The 19,700-nt window shown below is 46.5% G+C and overlaps 1 long non-coding RNA gene and 1 pseudogene across 4 annotated transcripts in view; one reads left to right on the top strand and one right to left on the bottom strand.

The window, feature by feature from the left end:
• The window catches only part of LOC136546219 (uncharacterized), a 35,018-nt gene extending 23,076 nt beyond the window's left edge, over positions 1-11,942 (bottom strand). The window contains exons 1-4 of one of the 4 annotated variants that reach the window (XR_010781306.1): positions 11,521-11,942; positions 11,263-11,401; positions 10,228-10,535; positions 8,179-8,886 (exon numbers count right to left, since the gene is read on the bottom strand). This is a non-coding gene — a long non-coding RNA (uncharacterized lncRNA). Of the gene's footprint in view, positions 1-6,903; positions 7,597-8,178; positions 8,887-10,227; positions 10,536-11,262; positions 11,402-11,520 lie in introns of those variants that run through there. The other 3 variants (XR_010781308.1, XR_010781307.1, XR_010781305.1) reach the window with 3 other exon arrangements.
• A 1,028-nt stretch (positions 11,943-12,970) lies between these two features.
• Positions 12,971-15,575, top strand: LOC136544094 (uncharacterized; annotated as a pseudogene).
• The last annotated feature ends 4,125 nt before the right edge of the window (positions 15,576-19,700 follow it).

Here is a 19,700-nt window from a genome sequence, read left to right as displayed (position 1 = left end):
TTTTGGTAGAGTAGGCAGCATCTCCCATTCGTTCCTTTGTCGTATGCTGACCTTGTCAGTGTTTTGCCTTTGGCCGTAAGCGTCAGGCAGAAGTGCCCGCCGTAGCGCCACGTAAGGCGCTCAAGGTGAGCACCAGCTCCACCGTCCAATGGGTGGTGGAGGCGCAAGCCGCCATACAATGTGGTGCGACGTCGACGAGGGCCAACCCAAAGGAGCCGGTAACCCAAGGAGAGGTCGCCGAGGTGGCCCCGACGCAAGCGGGGGAGGAAGCGCCTACGCCCCGCGAGGCCAAGGCCTGCGAGCCAGATGGGGCCGAGGCGCCCTCAGTCCCTGAGGCCACCGAGGCTGAGGCCGAGGCCCCCAAGACCTCCGAGGCTGAGGCGACGGAGGATGGGGCATCTAGGACTACCGAGGCCAGGGTGGCGGAGGCTGGAGCCACCGAGACCACCAAGGCTGAGGTGGTGGAGGCTGGAGCCCCCGGGACCACTGAGGCTAAGGCGACGGAGGCCGGCGTGGGCACGGCGGAGCCGGTGGCCCAGGAAGCGGAGACGGAGGCAGGACCAGCCTCAGTACTGCCCCTGGTCCAAGGCCCACCGCCGTCGCAGGAGAGTGCCCAGGAAGTGGAGGTCCATCTGATCTCCTCCGATGATACTTCCCGGGGGAAGGGGGTGGCAGATGCCGAACTGGCCAGTACCGTGGAGCAGCCAGCTCCAACCTCTAGCGAGGGAAGCTCAGCCCTCGTGTGGGTACAACCCGAGCCCCATGGGTGGGAGCACCCGTGTGTCTTGTGGCGGAGCCAAGACAACCCTGAGGGGGAGCCTCTATTCGCCCTCGAGGATGTGGCCGAGGGGGGCGCTAGGACACCTTCGAGCAATACCGCCGTCTGGCGAAGCGGTCGCTGCGGATAGCGCTGTCCGTCGTGGCCGATGATCTACCCGAGGTCGCCCAGGTATGCGCCTTCTTTTTCTTGTGTGGTGTCGTCTTTTTGCTAAGTTTTCTCACAGCGCTTGATGTCCGTTTTGCCTATCAGGAGCTCAAGGCCCGGTCCCTCAGGAAGTCGTTGTTCCTCTAGCAGGAGAGGGATGCATAGGACCAGCGTCGACAGTAGAAGGACCTGCTCACCAATGCCAACGAGCTTCTGTCGGCGTGAAGCGTGGAGGTGGAGGACCTCCGCCTTTGCTGTGTTGATATGAAGGCCGAGGGGGCCACGGCTCGGGAGCAGGCCGCCCCTTTGGCGGCACGGATCAAGGAGTTGGAGAAGGAGCTGACCCGGGTGGCCGGTGATCGGGACACCTTCAGGTCTCGGGCTAAAGAAGCGCCGGCCTCTGCCAAGGCCTTTGCTGGACAGCTGGGGGCGGAGCAGGGTGCGCACCTGCTGATGAAAGGCGCCCTCGCAGAGGCCCTCAAAGTGGCCGAGGCCTCCTAGACCAAGGCTTTGGTCTAGAAGGAAAAGGTCGAGGGTGAGTCTTGTTCCCCTTGTTTTATTTGTTTTTCTTATGTTCGACCCCTAACTCCCTGTTGTGATGCAGAGCTGGAGAAAGAGGCTTCTAGGGCGACCGAGGCCTCTCGGGTCGAGGTCCAGTGCTAGAAAGAGAAAGCTGAGGCCTCTTAGGTCGAGATCCAGCGCTGGAAAGAGAAAGACGAGGGTGAGTCCCGTAGGGCTTCACCCCTGTTTGTCTTATTTTCTTTTGCGCTTAACCCCATCCTGCTTGTTTTGGCGCAAGGTTGGAGAAGGAGGTCTCCCGAACAGCTGAGGCCTCTATCGCAGTGCAGGTGGTGCTCGAGGCCAAGATCGGGGAGCACAACACGCTACAGAGTGCTGCCCGTACCGTCTGTGAGGTCCTAGAGGTTGAGGGGGTCGAGTTGGGCAGCTCCCTTAGGAGCCGCTTGATCGTGTTGAGCGGCCAAGTGCGCGAGCGACTCCAAGGGGCGCTGCACACAGGCGTCAAGTGCGCCCTAGCCGTCGTCTCCTCGCACTACGCCGGCGTCGACCTTGAGGCCATCAGCGACGGCTACATCCTAGCCGAGGATGCCAAGGAGGCCAATGAGGAGGTCGCGAAGCTGATGGAGGCGGCTGAGGGCCCCGACACGGCGCTGGCCAAGCTATTCAAAGAGGAGGTGGTTCCTCCCACGCCGTTCGCCGATGCTGGAGACCCTGAGCCTTGACCTGGGCCAAAGGGGCCATGTAAATAAATTAGGATTATTATCGTACCGTGACGTTTGTGGCCGTCGGGGCCTTTTTTAAAGTACTTATGCGCCTATGCTTTCTAATCATTTTTTATGGTATTTCCGAGCCTCTGCCCTCTGTCTCGTCTCTGAACATGTCTCTTGCAAAAAACTTCCTTGGAGCCTAAGCTGCCCCTCGGGCAAAAGGTGGTGAGGGAGTGCTGTAGCCCGGAGGCGTAGGCCATCTCGCAACTCGGCCGGCCTTTTGGCCTTGAGACAGTCTTTCGGTCCGTAGGTTTTTTACAATCGATTTGTTAGAGCACGCTAGAGAGTTTGGCATAGAAATTTTTTTGAAAAACGACTAAAAATGGTGCGTGGGACTTAGGGCGGAGTCCCCCTTCTAGCCCCCGAGGGAGGCTCGGTTCTACAGAGGCAGAGCTATGTCTCGTTCGAGCCCCGTAGTGGGCACCTCTGCAGAGGCAGAGTTGAGTCTCCCTTATGGTGTTATCGTAATGCCGAGGCCCACGATGGGCTCGGGGGGTTTCTCGAAAAATTAGAACAACTAAAGAACGCTTCTTTATTGTATTTCGAGAAACAATGTATACAATGCTTGGAAATTTAAGGGTAAAAGCGACGTAGCTGTTCTATGTTCCAAGCGTTGGTGAGGATTTCACCCTTCTTGTTGGCTAGCTTGTAGGTCCCGGGCTTCAGCACTTGGGCGACGATGTATGGCCCTTCCCATGGTGGGTCAGCTTATGGCGGCCCTTGTTGTTCTGCCTCAATCTCAGCACCAGGTCGCCCACCTTTAGGTCTCAGCTTCGAATGTGTCGGGCTTGATAGCATCGTAGGGCTTGCTAGTACTTGGCCGAATATAGTAGCGCAACGTCTCGGGCTTCCTCTAGTTGGTCAAGGGCGTCTTCACGAGCAGTGTGGCTGCTTTGCTCGTTGTAGGCCTGTAGTATCGGGGAGCCATACTCTAGGTCAGTGGGGAGGATGGCCTCGGCTCCATAGACCAGGAAGAACGGCGTGAACCCCGTGGCTCGGCTCGGGGTGTTCTCAGGCTCTAGATGACCAACGGGAGTTTGGCAAGCCATTTCTTGCCAAATTTCTTCAACCGGTTGTATATTCTTGGCTTGAGGCCCTGTAGGATCATTCCGTTGGCACGCTCCACTTGGTCGTTTGTCCTAGGATGTCCCACGGCCAACCAGGCCACATGAATGTGGTGGTCATCGTAGAACATCAGGAACTTGTGGCTGGTGAATTTTGTCCCGTTGTCGGTGATGATGGTGTTCGGGACCCCGAACCTATGGATGATATCAGTGAAGAATAGCACCGCATGCTTGAATTTGATTCGGTTGATCGGATGAGCCTCGATCAACTTGGAGAACTTATCGATCGCTACCAGCAGATGGGTGTAGCCCCTGGGGGCCTTCTGTAGAGGACCAACCATGTCGAGCCCCCACACGGCGAACGACCATGTGATGGGGCTGGTTTGGAGGGCTTAGGCCGGGAGATGCGTCTACCGTGCGTAGTACTGGCATGTCCGGATGTCCAAGGCGTGCTCGGCGACCTCCATCGGTATGCCCAGCATGTCCGAGGGACTCCACGCGAATACATCGACATTCGCGTGAAGAAAGTCGATGAGCACAACCTCCTATTTGATGTCGAGGGTGGCGCTGATCCTCAGTGCCCGGTCATCAGGGCCGTTGGGGTCGACCGAGATGAGCTTGACGGCCTCCATGGGCTCGAAAGTCCCAGCACGGCACTTGGAATCGGGCGCCTCGCTGCCAAGTCAGTCGAGGTTGACGATGAGGGTCTCGGCCTCCACGAGAGCCTCAACGTACTTGATGCATTCGACATCGCAGTCGTATGCATGCTCGTACATGGACTCGACAGTGATGACGCCATTGGGGCCTGGCATCTTGAGCTTGAGGTAGGTGTAGTTGGGGACTACCATGAACTTGGCGTAGCACGGCCGCCCCAGGATGGCGTGGTACGTTCCCTTGAACCCAACCACCTCAAAGGTGAGGACCTCCTTGCTGTAGTTGGAGGGAGTACCGAAGCAGACGGGTAGGTCGATGCGCTCGAGGGGTCACGTGCGTTTCCCCGACATGATGCCATGGAAAGGCGCGGCATCGCCACAGAGCTGTGACTGGTTGAGCTCAAGGAGCTCTAGGGTGTTGGCATAGAGGATGTTGAGGTCGCTACCTCCGTCCATCAACACCTTAGTGAGCCGGGTGTTGCCGATGATGGGGTCGACAACAAGTGGGTACTGCCCGGGGTTTGGAACATAATTGGGGTGGTCGTCCTAATCAAAGGTGATCGCCTCTCGAGACCAATTGAGGTACCAAGGAGTGGACACCTTAACCGAGAAGACCTCTCGGTGTTCCCTTTTTCGCTGGCGCGCCGTGAGGCACGCTAAAGGCCCGCCGAAGATCATGAAGGTGTTGTGCACCTCGAGGAACCCGTCGTCCTTGTCGTCGTCCCTGTCGCCGGCGCCCCTCCTCTTGGCATCATCGTCGGGGAGCCTGAGCTTGGCGTAGTAACGTCAAAGCATGGTGCACTCCTCGAGGGTGTGCTTCACCAGGCCCTGGTGGTAAGGGCAGGGTTTCTTAAGCATATCATCAAAGAGCCCAGGGCCTCTGGGCCCTCGAGGGTGTGCTTCTTTTTCTTTTTCTTTGTTTCCGCCAGATCAGTTTTCAGCCGTCGATTTCTAATCCAAGGGCTCAGATTGAAAGATATCCTTTCGTTGCCGACTTTGCAGATACGCCCTTATAATTATTGCTGATTCAACCCGCAGTCCAAAGCGCGTTTACAGATTTCGTTTTCTCTTTTTAAAAGCGTACTTTGGTTCGGTTATGTTGAAATACATTTTCAGTTATTTACAGATTTGCCATTCAACTTGTTTTAGCCGTAAAATCTTCGTTTTAACTCCGATTTGATCCGTTCAAGTTGCATTAGGTTCGTAATGAAGTAATCTACATGTTTATGCTACTGTAAAGTAGTTTTCCAACTTTTATAATTCGAGCTTAGATCTAATCTATTATTTGCCTATAGAAAATCTTATATAATTCATAACTTCTCTGTTTTAGATCCGATTTTTGTGATCTTCGCGCCTGCGTGTTCGTAGCGAGACGTAGATTCATTTTCCAAACTTTTCATCTTGATTCTTTGCTGTTGGTGTACTGTTCTAATTTGTAGCCTTGTTTGCTTTGCATGATTGCTCCTGGATGCTTGTATGTTGCTGTGGTTATCGAGTAAAGACGGTGAGCAGTTCTCGGGAGGTCAAGGGTAGGACTTTGACGAGCAGGACCAGCAGGAGTATGTTGCTCAAGGCAAGTATAGCATGGGATCATCCTTGTTTCCTATTCACTTTAATTCATTAAATTCATGTTGCATGTGTCATCTTGATATGGATTTCCTAGAATTGAACTACTACCTTATCACCTATGGGTTATGCATTTGGGTAGCTTTGCTAGTGCTCAATTAAACCATGATCTTATAACTTGACTAATGGTATATGCAATGAACATTAAAACGTGACTTTTTAGCAACATAGAGACAGGGGGCTGGGGTGTTTAGCTACTTTCTAAATACTTCAGATTCCTCTCCCTAAGGACTTATCTATAAGTGATCATCCAAGACTTACAGTACAGCTGTGAGGACTATATGGCTCTGGCTTTAGCTCAGTATGAGGACCTTTTCTAGCTTGTTAGTGGTTACCTTCATTGGCGTAAGAATGGCTTGACGAATCGGGTATAGAGCGGCCTCTATCTCTATGTGTATAGGATGCGTGTTAATGTGCCATCGGGAAGGAGGGCTCTACATCTGTTTGCCGAGTGAATCTAATGGTCATAACTTGTTAGACGAACCTTTGAAAGGCTTCATAGTGACCCTGCCTGCTCACCTTAGAAGTGTTTTGGGAGTTATAAACCCGGGCATATGAGTATCACGACTCACAGTGAAAGTGTACAACCTCTGCAGAGTGTAAAACTGGTATATCAGCCGTGCTCACGGTCACGAGCGGCCTTAGAACCCTTATGGAATAGATGATCACTAAGTATTACCTGTTTATGCTATTCATTACTCATGTTTACATTTGATCATGTGTTTTGCAATGGGAACTGAAACAACTTGATGCTACTCATAAGCTAAAATTGTGACAACTAAAAGCTGAACGCTGTTAAACCTGTGTCTAGCCTTTTGAGCCTCATGAACCCCGTGTTATACTTGTTGAGTACAACATGTACTTATGCTTGTTTATTTTTATTATTTGGATAAAAATCCCGGATGGGTAACAGATGACTTTGGGGATGATGATTTCCCTGAGAACTACTAGACTTGTGGTCAACCAGTTGACGTCCCTGTGAAATGGAGCTTCCACGAGAGATCTTTTTATTACCTTTGCTATAATTATGTAATAACTCTGTTTTATTCGTGATGTAATAAACATTGGAGATGATACTATTCATAATTTATCGGCTTATGTGTGTGACTGATCCCTGGACGCACATAAAGTTTTGCACCCCATTTTATCCTTAAAATTGGGTCAACATTAATGAGACTGGCCATCAAAGTGGCAGAGCAGCTCGGTCTGCTCGCTCTCAACCAAGAATATTATTACAGCAGACTCAAGGAAGAAGATTATGAGTTGCAGTACTATACGTACGGGATGATGGATTGCTCAGACTCACTACACAACTTGTCAAGGTCAATGGTTCCTCACGTTCTTCAAAAGCTGTTGGGGAAGAGGTACATGCTTGTGGTTCAGAACATAGACGAGCCAATCAACACTGATGCTTTAACACAGGAGGTAGGACTTCCACCTCCTGCGTGGGAAGGCTCTTTCTGGATCATGTCCACCACCTCCGAAGATGTCTATGACGATAGCAAATCATCAGATAACGAGTGTGTCGTCCAATCCTTTACTGGGGATGATATATTGATCCTTGCTGTCTACTCACTACATCAAGCAGCTAAGTACATATCTAATGTGATCGCCGACAAAGACGAGCAGCATTGGCACCTTGTGTCCCTTTGGTGCTTCCACTATGTTGTAATACTGCTCAATCCTCCCTTTGCTGGTGGCATCGGCGAGAAGTCCTTGAACAAGCTAGAGAAGCGGGTCGTCGTGCCATCCTCTGTCATGCCCCTTGGCCGCCGGCGATTGACCGCTGTAGACGTGACATCCTCGCTCTTGGATAGTGATGATGATGCACCCTTGGATAGTGATGATTATGGATCCTTGGATAGTGATGATGATGCATCCTTGGATAGTGATGATGATGCAGTCATCACCTCCTCCTCGGCCGTTGAAGGTTGCCCCCATCCTGCGTGCTGCCAATGAGGTGGAGGCCATCAACCCACATGTCGCCTTCCTCTGTAAGTCAGCCGGCCTGGTCTCCAAATTTGTTTTATTCCCTCCTGTCCCTGTAGTAATAATTGACTTATTTCTTCACAAATGTGTGCTCCCTATATGTTCCAAATTATAAGCCGCTTTGACTTTTTTTTATACATTAATTTTATTATGTATCTAGATATAACGTATGTCTAGGTACATAGTAAAATTTATGTATCAAAAAAAATCAAAGCGACTTATAATTTATTGGAACGGAGGGAGTACTTGATACTATCATCAGGCCGCTTCTATGCCTTCGAGAAGGCTCATTGCCTTGACCCATCCCACGAGGGTCGTGGTGTCAGCAAGTTCCTAACTGCACTCCAACGAAGGCTTGAGAGGGATAGCGACTCCACACTTAGGGGAAGGGTCAAACGTAATGACTCCAGAGAAATGAAGAGTTTCTTGCAGCACTACCACAAGAAGTACATCCAGGAAGTGCTGGAAGATCCTAGTATAGTGGACAAGTAACCAGCTTCCCTCTTCCCTCGCTTGCAAAATTGCACTCGTTCAACTCTTTTACTTTCAAGCTTCTTCTCCCCCTAACACACACTTTTTTCTAAAAAAAACGTCCATTCTGCAATTTCTCAGGAGTCAACTCAGTAAAAGGTATCAAACTGCTGCTGTGCTATCTGAAGTGCAATCTGCTGTGTACCACGGGCTTAGGATTCCTGATGCACTGGAAAAAGATATTACCTCAGATAAGTATGAGCTGATATGGCAATGGGCCTCCCACGGCATCCTACTTGCCACCAAAGGAACTGTCCGAGAAAGAATAGGGGAGGTGACAGACAACTACCATGGCAAATACAATGATGACAATGTATATCAAGTTGGAAATGTCATCCTTGAGACATTTCAGGAGTACTCATTGCTACAGCTACCCTTTTCTTCTAAAGCTATTAAAACTGATGATGCCACGAAGACAGCTGCACACTTCTTAGCATATCACGGCCTCATTGCAGAGCAGCTGGCTATAGATGAACTTTGGGATGACCATCATCATCCTAGGTTGGAGCACATGAGGTAGATCTCACATGTGGATGACCGAGGATGGCAAATAAGTAGAGAATGGTTGAGCCACGGGCCTACGGGCCCAACCACACTTATTGGAAGGCGTTGCTCACCAAGCTTTTTTGCAAAGCTTGATCAATTGTTGTTGCCCAAGTTCCTTGATCTTCATGTTCTTGATCTCTCATATACTGAAGTAGAATCACTCCCTCCTTCAGTCTGCTATCTACAAAAACTCCAATTGCTTTTCCTCAAGGGATGCCATAAACTCACAAATCCATTCAGCTTTCCAAGTACCAAAAGAACAATCCCTGGAAAAAATAGCAACAATAGGATTAACTTGCTCTACCTAGATCTCTCCTACTCAAATGTAGAAACTTTTGATAGTGACTTCTTCCATAACATGCCTAGTCTACAAGAGCTCCTGCTTGTCGGTTGCTTCAACCTTGTGGACTTGCCACCCTCCATTGCTACATTGTCTAGTCTAACAACACTCAAGCTCCCAAGGACTCGGATAAAATCTTTCCATTACTGGGAGATATTTAACAAAATGAAGAAGCTCCGTTCACTTGAGCTAATTAACAATGGGGGGTTCGAAACTGAGAAAGAGCTAAAACTAGAAGGGCATCCTACCCTAAGATCATTCTTATTGGTTAGCGCACCCTATATAAGGAGATTGTCCTTGAATGGATGTAGAAATCTGGAGTCTGTGGACACTCTCAAGAAGCTTAATACTTTAGAGGACCTTGATCTTTCTGCTACTGGTATCAACGAGCTCCCAGCCGACATCCCTAATCTACCCTGGCTTGGACGATTGCTTCTCATAGGTGTTGCTGCTCTAAGGCGCTTTCCTTGGCATGATCTGAAACGACTCCCAGATATGTTTTGCTTGGATCAGAGCTTGGAGGGAGAAGGAGTTCATTCTAGTCCACAAGTTGCTCAGATGGTGAGCACCAACGATTCCAGATTGTTTTATAGCTTCAACGAAAACACTAGGAATTTAGTGAGGAGTGGACAACTTTTGAAGGCTTTCTACATTCAAGTTAAATCATGTAAGGCCAAAATCAGGAAGATCAATGATGAAGATGACATGGTGACCAGCAACATGCTTCAGGTATCTGTCTCAACCTATGTAAAACATAGCTATCTAACAGAGGGAGTCTCTATGGTGTCAATGGATGACATGCTTCCCTTCCGGGTGACCGAGCGTCATGTGGAGATCTCAGCAGTAGATCGGTATCCCACCGGTCTAACCCATGTTCTAGAGGTCACCAAGTCGGTATGTACGATGGATGATACCCATGCCACCAGCCTCAGCGGTCATCTGAGTAATTTGGATGATCTAGAAGAATGCAAGCTCAGGCGGTGCCAACGCATGGTGCATGTATTTGAGGTGGGGACATATCTAGGGAACAATCTGAAGAATGCATGGGTCTCCTATCTCAAAAGTCTCACCCATTTCTACAGACCATCTGGCAGTGGTGCCACCTTCCGTGCACTCAAGCATGTCCGTCTGGAGCACTGCCCAAGGTTGGAGGGCTTCATGCCAAGTAACTGAGCTGCCAAGCCTCGTAATGCTCGACATCCTCTTCTGCTACAACCTAAAGGCAATATTTTACAACAATGGCCATCATTCTTCTCCTCGTCCTTACCAGCTCCCTTGCCTCCAAAAGATACGCCTCCAGGAGTTGCCACTGCTGGAGCATCTCTACGTTGGCGACGCCATCCTCACCGCGCCCAAGTGGGAGGAGTTCCAGGTCCGTGGGTGCTGGAGCTTGCGTCGTCTCCCTCGCCTCCACCAACAACCAGACAAGGCCGTGAAGGTGAGTGGGGAGCAGGCCTGGTGGGCGAAGGTACTCTGGGACGACCAAGGTGATGGTGCGCACCACCACTGCAGTGTATACAAGCCCAGCCTGCCTCCAGCTTTCACCTTCGTCCACGAGCGCTTCGTCATCAAGAGCTACCTCAGATTAAGACATCCATGTTATTCGGTACGTGGTGAAGGTATCAAGAGCTACTCTAGGACAGAGGAGATTGCAGCAATATATATGTGTGCTTGCTTTCAGTATGTCTAGCAACCTTGCATGCCCTGTGTGAAACTGCTTGTCTAATAGATTTGTTTATATATAGTGGGGTGTATATATGAGCTTTGTCTGCCGTCATAATTTGCATGCACCTCTATGTCGCTCATTGCTTTATTATTGTAATATAGAACATATGTGCAATGTACCTGTGCTTCTGATGTCATATACGCTACTGTTTGATTAAATATACTCCTAATCTAGATTTCTAATTTACCAGCTCGCACCAGCTGAGTGTGAAGCTAATACGTACGATTAGTTTCAAATATTTAGTTTTATGTGATTCATGGGCTCATCGCCTTCTAATATGCTGTCAAGAGAATTATGCACGAACAGCATTTAAGTACCGGCATTGTGGATCGAGTTTCTAATAAATACAGAAACGGGACAAGGAGGGGGCTAAATAATTTAAGGCTAAAAATCTTACTAGCCGTACATTAATAGATATAACAAAGAGCACAATTGATGATATCAATTCAAAGTGCTCAAGCAAAACATATACCATTTTAGATAGAAATGTTATAGTTCTACATAAGAATACAATGTTATAGTTCTTCACAAAACAAAATAGCATTACGAATTGAGATGAACGAATACAATACGCACCATTCATTCCTCATGCCATCGCGAGACAAATTTATCATACGATTTCTTAAGCCTTGAAAGCGCTTTAGAATTTTCTTTTATCTTCAACCGATGCAAACAAATCCCACTCAATATTTCATATCGGAAGCTCCTATGCCCCCTACAGTATGAAATATTTCAAATTGAAATGCATTTATTAGGAACTAGTCAATGACATTCGTTGAATATCTGAAAACTGAAATCCAACAAGGCAACAAATAGACACATGCTACATCTCACCTTTCCTGTGCTGTGCACGGTACACTTGCAGCAGGGGTCTGGGGACTGGGCGGCCAGCCCCGCCGACGTGCCGTGGCTCAGCAGCAGTGCCGCTGGTCGCCTGCTGCTGATGAGCGCGGGCGCGGAGAGCCAGAGTCCAAAGAGGAGAGTGTGAGGTGGGGAGACGGCAAGGCCGCGAGGGGCGCCTCCGGGCTGCGGCTAAGCTCCAGCCTCCGCCGACGACGACGCGCCGTGGCTCTGCTGGCCGCGCCGTCGCGGTCGTAGAGACCCGGAGCGGAGGGGAAGAAGACCCGGCGAGGCCACGAGGGGCTCCGCTCCGGCCTCCGGACTCCCTCCTCAGTCCTCTCCGTGCATCGGGGTCGCCGGTCGCCGAGACGCGGGGCGGCCGCAGGGCCACTCAGGCTGAGGGGCTTTGTTGTTGGGCCGGAGGGGGGCTGATAGGCTGGCATAAGGATTTGTTTCAAAGAACGGCGCAGCAGGGCTCGTTTGGATACAGGCCTGGCTAAAATTACCTAGACTGGGCCCTTGCTGTAGGTTGCCTCGACATTGTTTGGTTTGAGCCCTGGATGTACTTGCCTGACGCGGATGCCTGGCGCAGGTGCCGGGTGCTAGATGCCAGGTGTAGAAAATCGACCGTCTGAGAGTTCAGCCGAGCTGTCTGGCTTTAATGACTGCGTAAACCTCGGTTGCCTTATCCCCTCCTCACTTTTTCCCTTTCCTCTCCCCTCCCTCCCCCTTCCTCTCTCATTGGTGTTTCTTCAGAAGTGGGGAAATCACATATTGGACTCTATGGCGATGAAGGATGTTGCAGGGTGATCTTCTAGGATGTGGATCTGGTGGTTTGCTCTATTATTTCCTCTCTTCATTCTTCATTGACTTCAAGAAGTATTGATCTGAGATCTGGTTCAGAAAAGTCAGCAAAATCTGTTTCTATTTTCTTGATTTGCTTGATCTATCATTCTTGTTTATGTCCAAATGATGGCTGCAGTTTTTTCTAGGTTGAGGTATACAAATGCATTTTTCCCTATGCTAATCAGATCGATTTTCTTGTAGCACGTGAGACTCCATTTGTTTAGCTTGTGCGTACATAGATCATTTTTCTCCTCTCCCAGTACATTTCTCTGTGATAAGCATATTGATTTTCTTATAGTATTGGAGAGTAGATTTTTTAGCATGTGAGTACTGACATCCAATGGTGCTAGCTAGTACACTTTTATCTGGAGGATTAGAAAGTGAGTGGCAAAATGTATATTTATTAAAGTAGTAACTTTGTACAGGTTGCTTTAGAAAATGACGACATGCATGTATATCTAATCTGAACTACCAACCTGCTTGTTTCTTACATTTTCTCATATGATGCTTAGATGGATAAAGACCACATTTCCGATTATGTTATCTAGCAAAGAGCTCGCATGTTAAGTGTCCTATCTATTGTCATTGCCATTATCCAATGGCGGCGACGTCGGCGTCTTCGCTCTGCATCCGTCAACTTCAGATGAGGAAAGCTGTGTTCTGAAAACTTTCCTCCCGTTTGTGTGATTCCGGTCTACTTAGGGATACTATACACGTCTCGGTTGGAGAACAATTAGCTATATTTCTGCATACAGTTGGCCACAATTTGAGAAATTGTATGATTGTCTTATATTTCAAGAGATCCGGCGAGGCCGTAAGCCAGTATTTCAGTGAGGTCTTGATGGCTTTATGTTCCCTTGCCAAAGATATGATAAAACTTAGGTCTGTACCCATTCAAAGATAACCAGTAGCCCTGGACGGTTCTACCCTTATTTTAAGGTATACTGCAAAAGATACAATTCTTAATATTTTATTTTTGATGGCTAGTTTATTACACTAATAAAAATTCCTTGCAATATAGGACTGTATTGGGGCAATTGATGACACTCATATCCCCGCATTTGTCCCTGAAAATATAGTTAACAGGTTTAGAGGCCGTAAAGGTTACATATGTGCTTGCTGGATGGGAGGGCTTAGCACATGACTCCGTAGTTCTAAGGGCTGCCCTTAAAAGATCAAATGGAATTCCATTGCCTGAAGGTTAGCATATTTGTCCAAATGATTTAAGGCATACACTAAGTTTTGATGAGGCAATAAAGTAGTCATCTTGTGTGTTGTAGGAAAATATTACTTAGCTAATGCGGGGTATGCAATGAGACCGGGTATATTGCCACCTTATAGAGGTGTTCGCTATCACTTGAAGGAGTATGGGGGTGGGAGATATCCAGAAACACCACAAGAGTTGTTTAATCTTCGGCATTCCTCTCTTTCTTACAACTGTTGAGCGAGCATTTGGGACATTAAAGAATCGATTTAAAGTTCTTGCAAACAAACCATGTTTTCCCTTTAGCATACAGGTGAAGATTGTGATAGCATGCTATGTGTTACACAATTGGATCCTTGACAACGGTCCTAATGACATCATATATGATGAAGAACTTTGGTATAATACTTTGAGAATTGGCCTCCAGCTATATCTAAATTTCTCCTTGATTGGTACATTAATTGAGAAGAAGTTGGCGATGCCTCCAAAAACTTTTTTCAAGAAGATGCATCACCCAGCTTGTACATCTGCAGTGAACTCTAAATATGGCACTACCTATACTTAGGCCTGGGCGTTCGGTTAACCGATCGGTTTTGGTTCGGTTCTTCGGTTTATGACACAAATTCGGTTCTCTACAAATAGGAATCGATCGGTTCTTCGCAAATCTTGGAACCGAGCAAAATCGGTTTCGGTTAGTTCGGTTCGGTTCCGGTTCCGACCGAACTAACCGAGGATTTACACAAGCAGCAAAAAAAAAGAATAGAAAAAAAAGATTTTAAAAAAAGCAAAATGCTGAGATTTTAAAAAATGTGAGGGTGTGAGGCTGTGAGGGGGTGTCATCCACCTTTTATATTTAGGGTTAAGTTGGTATTAGGCCTAGGTTGTAAGGTTTATTGGGCTTGTTTGTGAATTTCGGTTCCTTCGGTTATTTCGGTTAACTGAGCCCAGGAACCGAAATTTGATCAGTTAATTCGGTTCCTGAGAACTGAGAACCGAACAGCTAACCAAATTTTTTTGTTCTGGTTCTTTTGGTTTCGGTTCTGGTTCTTTCAGTTCGGTTCTCGGTTCTCGGTTATTTTTGCCTAGCCTTACCTATACTGTGGAGCAAGTTCATCGCCACTAGAGGTGGCATAAGGATACTTGGGGACTTGTGGCTAAGCATATGAATGAGAGTGGCGGTGGCTGGGATTATGACACCAAGATGGTGACTCTCTCCAAGTTTACTTTGAACGAACTCTCGGTAATTATCTCCTGCCTAAGTAGTCATCTTACATGCATTATCATAAATGATTCTTATTGTTTTTTATGTAGGCAAATGACCGTGGGATTCTGTATAAACCAATTCAGTTCTTTGACAAGTTGCAAGAATTATTTAGTGGCAGCCCAGCTGATGGTTCTTTTATGCAAGACCCTTCCACTGCAGCTGATCCAGACCAAGATGATACAGAGAGACTTGGCATGTTGAATGATATGGCTAACTATGATAACATAAATGATGCACATGGGGAAGACTCAGACAAACTACAGTCTGATAGTGATGAGTGTCAGGAGGTGGCTGCTCTTGCTGCAGCTAGCACTCAAGTTTCTTCATCTAGTGTGAAGTCCATGAAGCCTAACAAGAGAAAATTTAAAAAGTTTGGCAAGTCTAATACAGTACCTGCTGCTGCACGGGTTGGTAGGGTCAGTAAGTCCAACACAAAACCATCTCCTGCCTATGCCGATGATGATATGGATGTGGAGATAACCAATACTTTTGCGTGGTATCCAACAGAACCTTGGAAAACCAGTGCAGGTTGCACCTCCTCCAGACCCTAATGGTCCTCTATGGGATATGCTCAAGAAGATCGCATTAGCACCGGATGATAGGCTTGTAGTAGGAATGCACCTTTGCAAGCCAGAATTTCAAGTTCATCGCAGCTTCCTTATCAATATGGGTCAAGAATACCTTGAGCGTTGGGTGTTCAACCATTTATCTGGTGGTGATCTTGGTGGTCCCTGATTATGGATGATTGTAGCTACATGATCTTTTGATTATGGTTGATGGGGTCTTGTTTTTGCTGCACCCTTTTGGAATCAATATGTACAGTATGACTAGATGCTAATTAGGTGTTGGCGAAGTTGATAGTCAGAGAGGTACCTGACAGACTCTTGGGATAGCCTTGATGTGCTTTTGTATACCGACGAACTATTATCTAATCTTAAGTTGTAATATTTGTTAGCATATAGCTTGAGAACTCATTGTGTGTAATATTATGAATAGAGCTCGTATGAGTTTATTACTTCAAATAATGCTGAGTGTAACCCAGGCAGAATAAAAAAACAAACAACGCCTAACCTTTCTATTGGCTGAGGTTGATTTTCAGGCCATCAACCAAACGGTGCCTGAATTTCAGCTTTGCCTGGCCAGGCAATCTTGCATCTGAATACAGGCAACTCCCAGGCAGATGAATAGCCCAGGCAACTAGCCCAGGGTTCCATCCAAACTAGCCTAGCGCCCGGATGCCCCGCTTCAGGGGCGCGTCTGGACGCATCTCGGGTCCATCCGAGTGTCCCGATCTCCGCACAAAACCACGCTCGTCTTCCGCACGGAACAGAAATCGGTCCTTCATGGAACCTCGTCCTGCCCCCGCACGGAACCATGCCCGCCCCCGCACGGAACAGAATAGAAAACCAAACCCGCCCTTCCTCCGCTTCCCAACACGCTCCTGTCTCCGGTTCCCAGACGCACCCTGTTCCCACCGCGCCCCTGTCCCAAAAGAGCATGTAACACTTCAACTGCAACATTACAAAACATATGAAAAAACTATGTAATGCAACATCATGTTGTAAATACTACAGCATCGAAAACATATGTATTGCAATATTGAAAAATATGCACTGTAACACCGAAAGAATATCTACTGCAACAACGAAAAATATGTACTACAACATCGAAAAATATGTACTACAACATAAAAAAAACATGTACTGCAATATTAAAAAAACATGTACTACAACATCAAAAATTATGTGCTGCAACATCGAAAATTATGTACTGTAACATCTCAAGCAGTAGTACTGCAACATCCCAAAAACATCTATTACAACATTCAAAAAACATCTGTTACAACATCCCAAAACAAACATCCATTGCAACACGGAGAAATAGAGCTCGCCGGAGGGAGGAGGGAATAGGACCCCAGAGCTCACCGGAACCCCAACCACCACCGCGTCCCTCAGATCCAGAGGAGGAGGACGAGGAGGACGAGGGCTAAGATCTAGAGGAGGAGGACGAGGGCTCAGATAGTGACCTATCTCGTCGGAGCCGTCGCCGTCGCCGTCGTCCTCGTCTCCGGTGGGAGGAGCGGGAACCGGGTCACAATGGAGGTCGCTTAGGGGGAAGGGAGGGAGGGAGCTCACTAAGGAGGGAGGGAGGGAGGTCGCTGTGGGAGGGCGGTAGGGAGCCCGGGCAGGCGGGACGGCAGCAAGCAGGGCGCGACGTGCAGCATCCGTCAAGGAGCGCACGCGAGGGCGGGCGCGGCAGCGAGCTGCTAGGGGCACGCGGTGGTGGATGGAAATGATGAGCGGGGCTCGGAAGAAATTGATGTGCACGGTCACAGAAGGGGCGATGATCGACGCTCGCTCTAATTGGGCCGCAGGCCCAAGTGCGCGGCGTCCGGACGGGGCAGACGCCTGCACAACATCATTATCGTTCAAAGAAATTTGGGTTGCGCCCGAGGACGATGCCCCGTTCCCAAATCTGCTGGAAATCTTCTGGTCCAAACATTTGGACCGGAGCCGTCTACCGAACGGCGTGCGGGAGTCACTGCGCACCGGAAGCACCAGGTACGTACGTCATTTCTTTTCTTATTTTTCTCATTTCTTTCCTTTTTCTCGACCTGTTCGCTTGTTGATTTCAGCCAGCCCAAACCAGCCCGCCAACAGTGTTTTCCTCTCACAATAAACCAGCACCAGCCAAGCTAAACCAGCCCTGAAACCAACCAGCGAACATGCCGTCTTTTCCTTTCTTTTTCTTTCTCTTTTTCTTTTCATGCTTCATCTTTTATTTTTATTTCTTTTTTGTTTTATGTGATTTTTATTGTTCTTTTCATTTTTATATTTTTATGTTTCTTTTATTTCTTTTATTCTTTCCTTTCCTTTTCTTATTATTTTTTATCCTTTCTTCAATTTATTTTTTATTTTGTTTTTTTCGTTTTGATGTGATTTTTTATTTTCCTTTTCAACTTTTATATCTTTATTTATTTTTTGTTTTTACTATAATTAATTATTTTATTTTATTTTTATATTTTATTCTTTTTCGTTTTTCTTTCTTTTTCTATTTGTCTTTATGTTTTCTATAGATTTTTTATATTTATATTTTTATATTTTACTTTACATCACATCTATGATATTTTTTTGTGATGTTCACTTAATATACTTGTGATGTTTTATAATGTATTTAATGATGTTCACGTATGCGATATTCTATAATGTATTTAGTAATGTTCTATGGTGTATTTAGTGATGTTCACTTAGTTCACATGTGATGTTCTATGATGTATCTAGTGATGTTCACGTAATATATATGCAATGTTCTATAATATATTTAGTGATGTTATATGATGTATTTAGTGATGCTCACTTAGCACACATGTGATGTTTTATGATGTATCTAGTGATGTTCTATATGCGATGTTCTATAATGTATTTAGTGATATTTTATGGTGTATTTAGTGATGTTCACTTAGTGCACATGTGATATTCTATAATGTATCTAGTGATGTTCACGTAATATATATGCGATGTTCTATAATATATTTAGTGATATTCTATGGTGTATGTAGTGATGTTCACTTAGTACACATGTGATGTTTTATAGTATATTTTATGATGTTTAAAAAGTATCCCTATGATGTTCTTTTAAATTTTTTTCTATTACGTGTTTTTTATTTTTGTTATTATTTATTTATGTTATATATTTATTTTTATTTTTATGTATATTATAATACTAATTTCATGAACCTAAAACTAGACTATTGTTCTTCTAAACCGAGAATATTTTTCTTCTAAACCAAGAACGTTTTTCTTGGGAAGACGGAACATTATTCTCTAAACTTAGAACATCGTCTCTGCTCAATAAAAAAAATATTCTATCTTCATAAAATAAACGTTCATTAATAAAATTTTACCTAAATACATTCATGTGGGGTCTTGTTTTGAAGGATTTGTTGCAAGAAACCCGATTGTGTAACCGGAATTTAATTAGGATGTTTAGTTTAGGAGTTATGACTTTTTTTAGTTGAAAGTCACTGCTGTGTGAGAAACACGACGCGCAAAAAGCATAGCTTAAATTCTTTATAGGAGTGATGTCTTTTTGTGTTCTCGACGTTCCATTTTAGAAAAGTTTTGCTGCGGTATCTTCAAATAACTGTGAGCCATTCATTTAATTAGATCGGATGGTTAGAATCATCTATTACTTTCTAAGAGGTAATATGTGAAACATATATTTAATTAGTTTTAAATTTTATGAAATATGATACATAAAAAAAGTTTTAGGTATAAAAATCTTTTTTCTAGATCTAATTGATGCATGTGTGATCTATTGAATATAGTAAATCTTTTTTATTTTGCAACTTTAGACATAACATAATTTAATTATCCATAGCTGCCGTGAGCTTTTTTTTTTTACATCTAAGTCTCATTCCCAAAATCCACGTACCGTGACCGTGATCGTCTCGTTGCGAAATCCAAGCACGTACGTGGACCGTGACCGTGTGTTTTATGCATGTATAAGTTCTCGTTCCTAAATCCACGCGTGTGACAACACATGTAGCACTACCCGACTCAGGCTCTTTGTCGAGTGCTTGTGACACTTGGCAAATCCCCATATATATTCGACAAAGGCTTTGCCGAGTGTAACCGTCGGCAAAGATCACTCGGTAAAGCCGGTGACGGCAAATGCCTCTTTGCCGAGGGTCTTTTGTCGGACACTCGGCAAAGGCTTTGCTGAGTGCCCGTAAACCACTCGGCAAAGAAAAGTTGTCTAACGGCGCCAGTCGACGGTTACGGTCGTTTTGCTGAGCGCCTCACAGGGGCACTCGGCAAAGCCCGCTCTCTTTGCCGAGTGTCACTCGCACTACACTCG

This window comes from Miscanthus floridulus, chromosome 3, assembly GCF_019320115.1.
Source record: "Miscanthus floridulus cultivar M001 chromosome 3, ASM1932011v1, whole genome shotgun sequence".
Classification (NCBI taxonomy): domain Eukaryota; kingdom Viridiplantae; phylum Streptophyta; class Magnoliopsida; order Poales; family Poaceae; genus Miscanthus; species Miscanthus floridulus.
The sequence above is the reverse complement of the archived record's forward strand: the minus strand, read 5'-3'. Positions and strand labels throughout refer to the sequence as shown.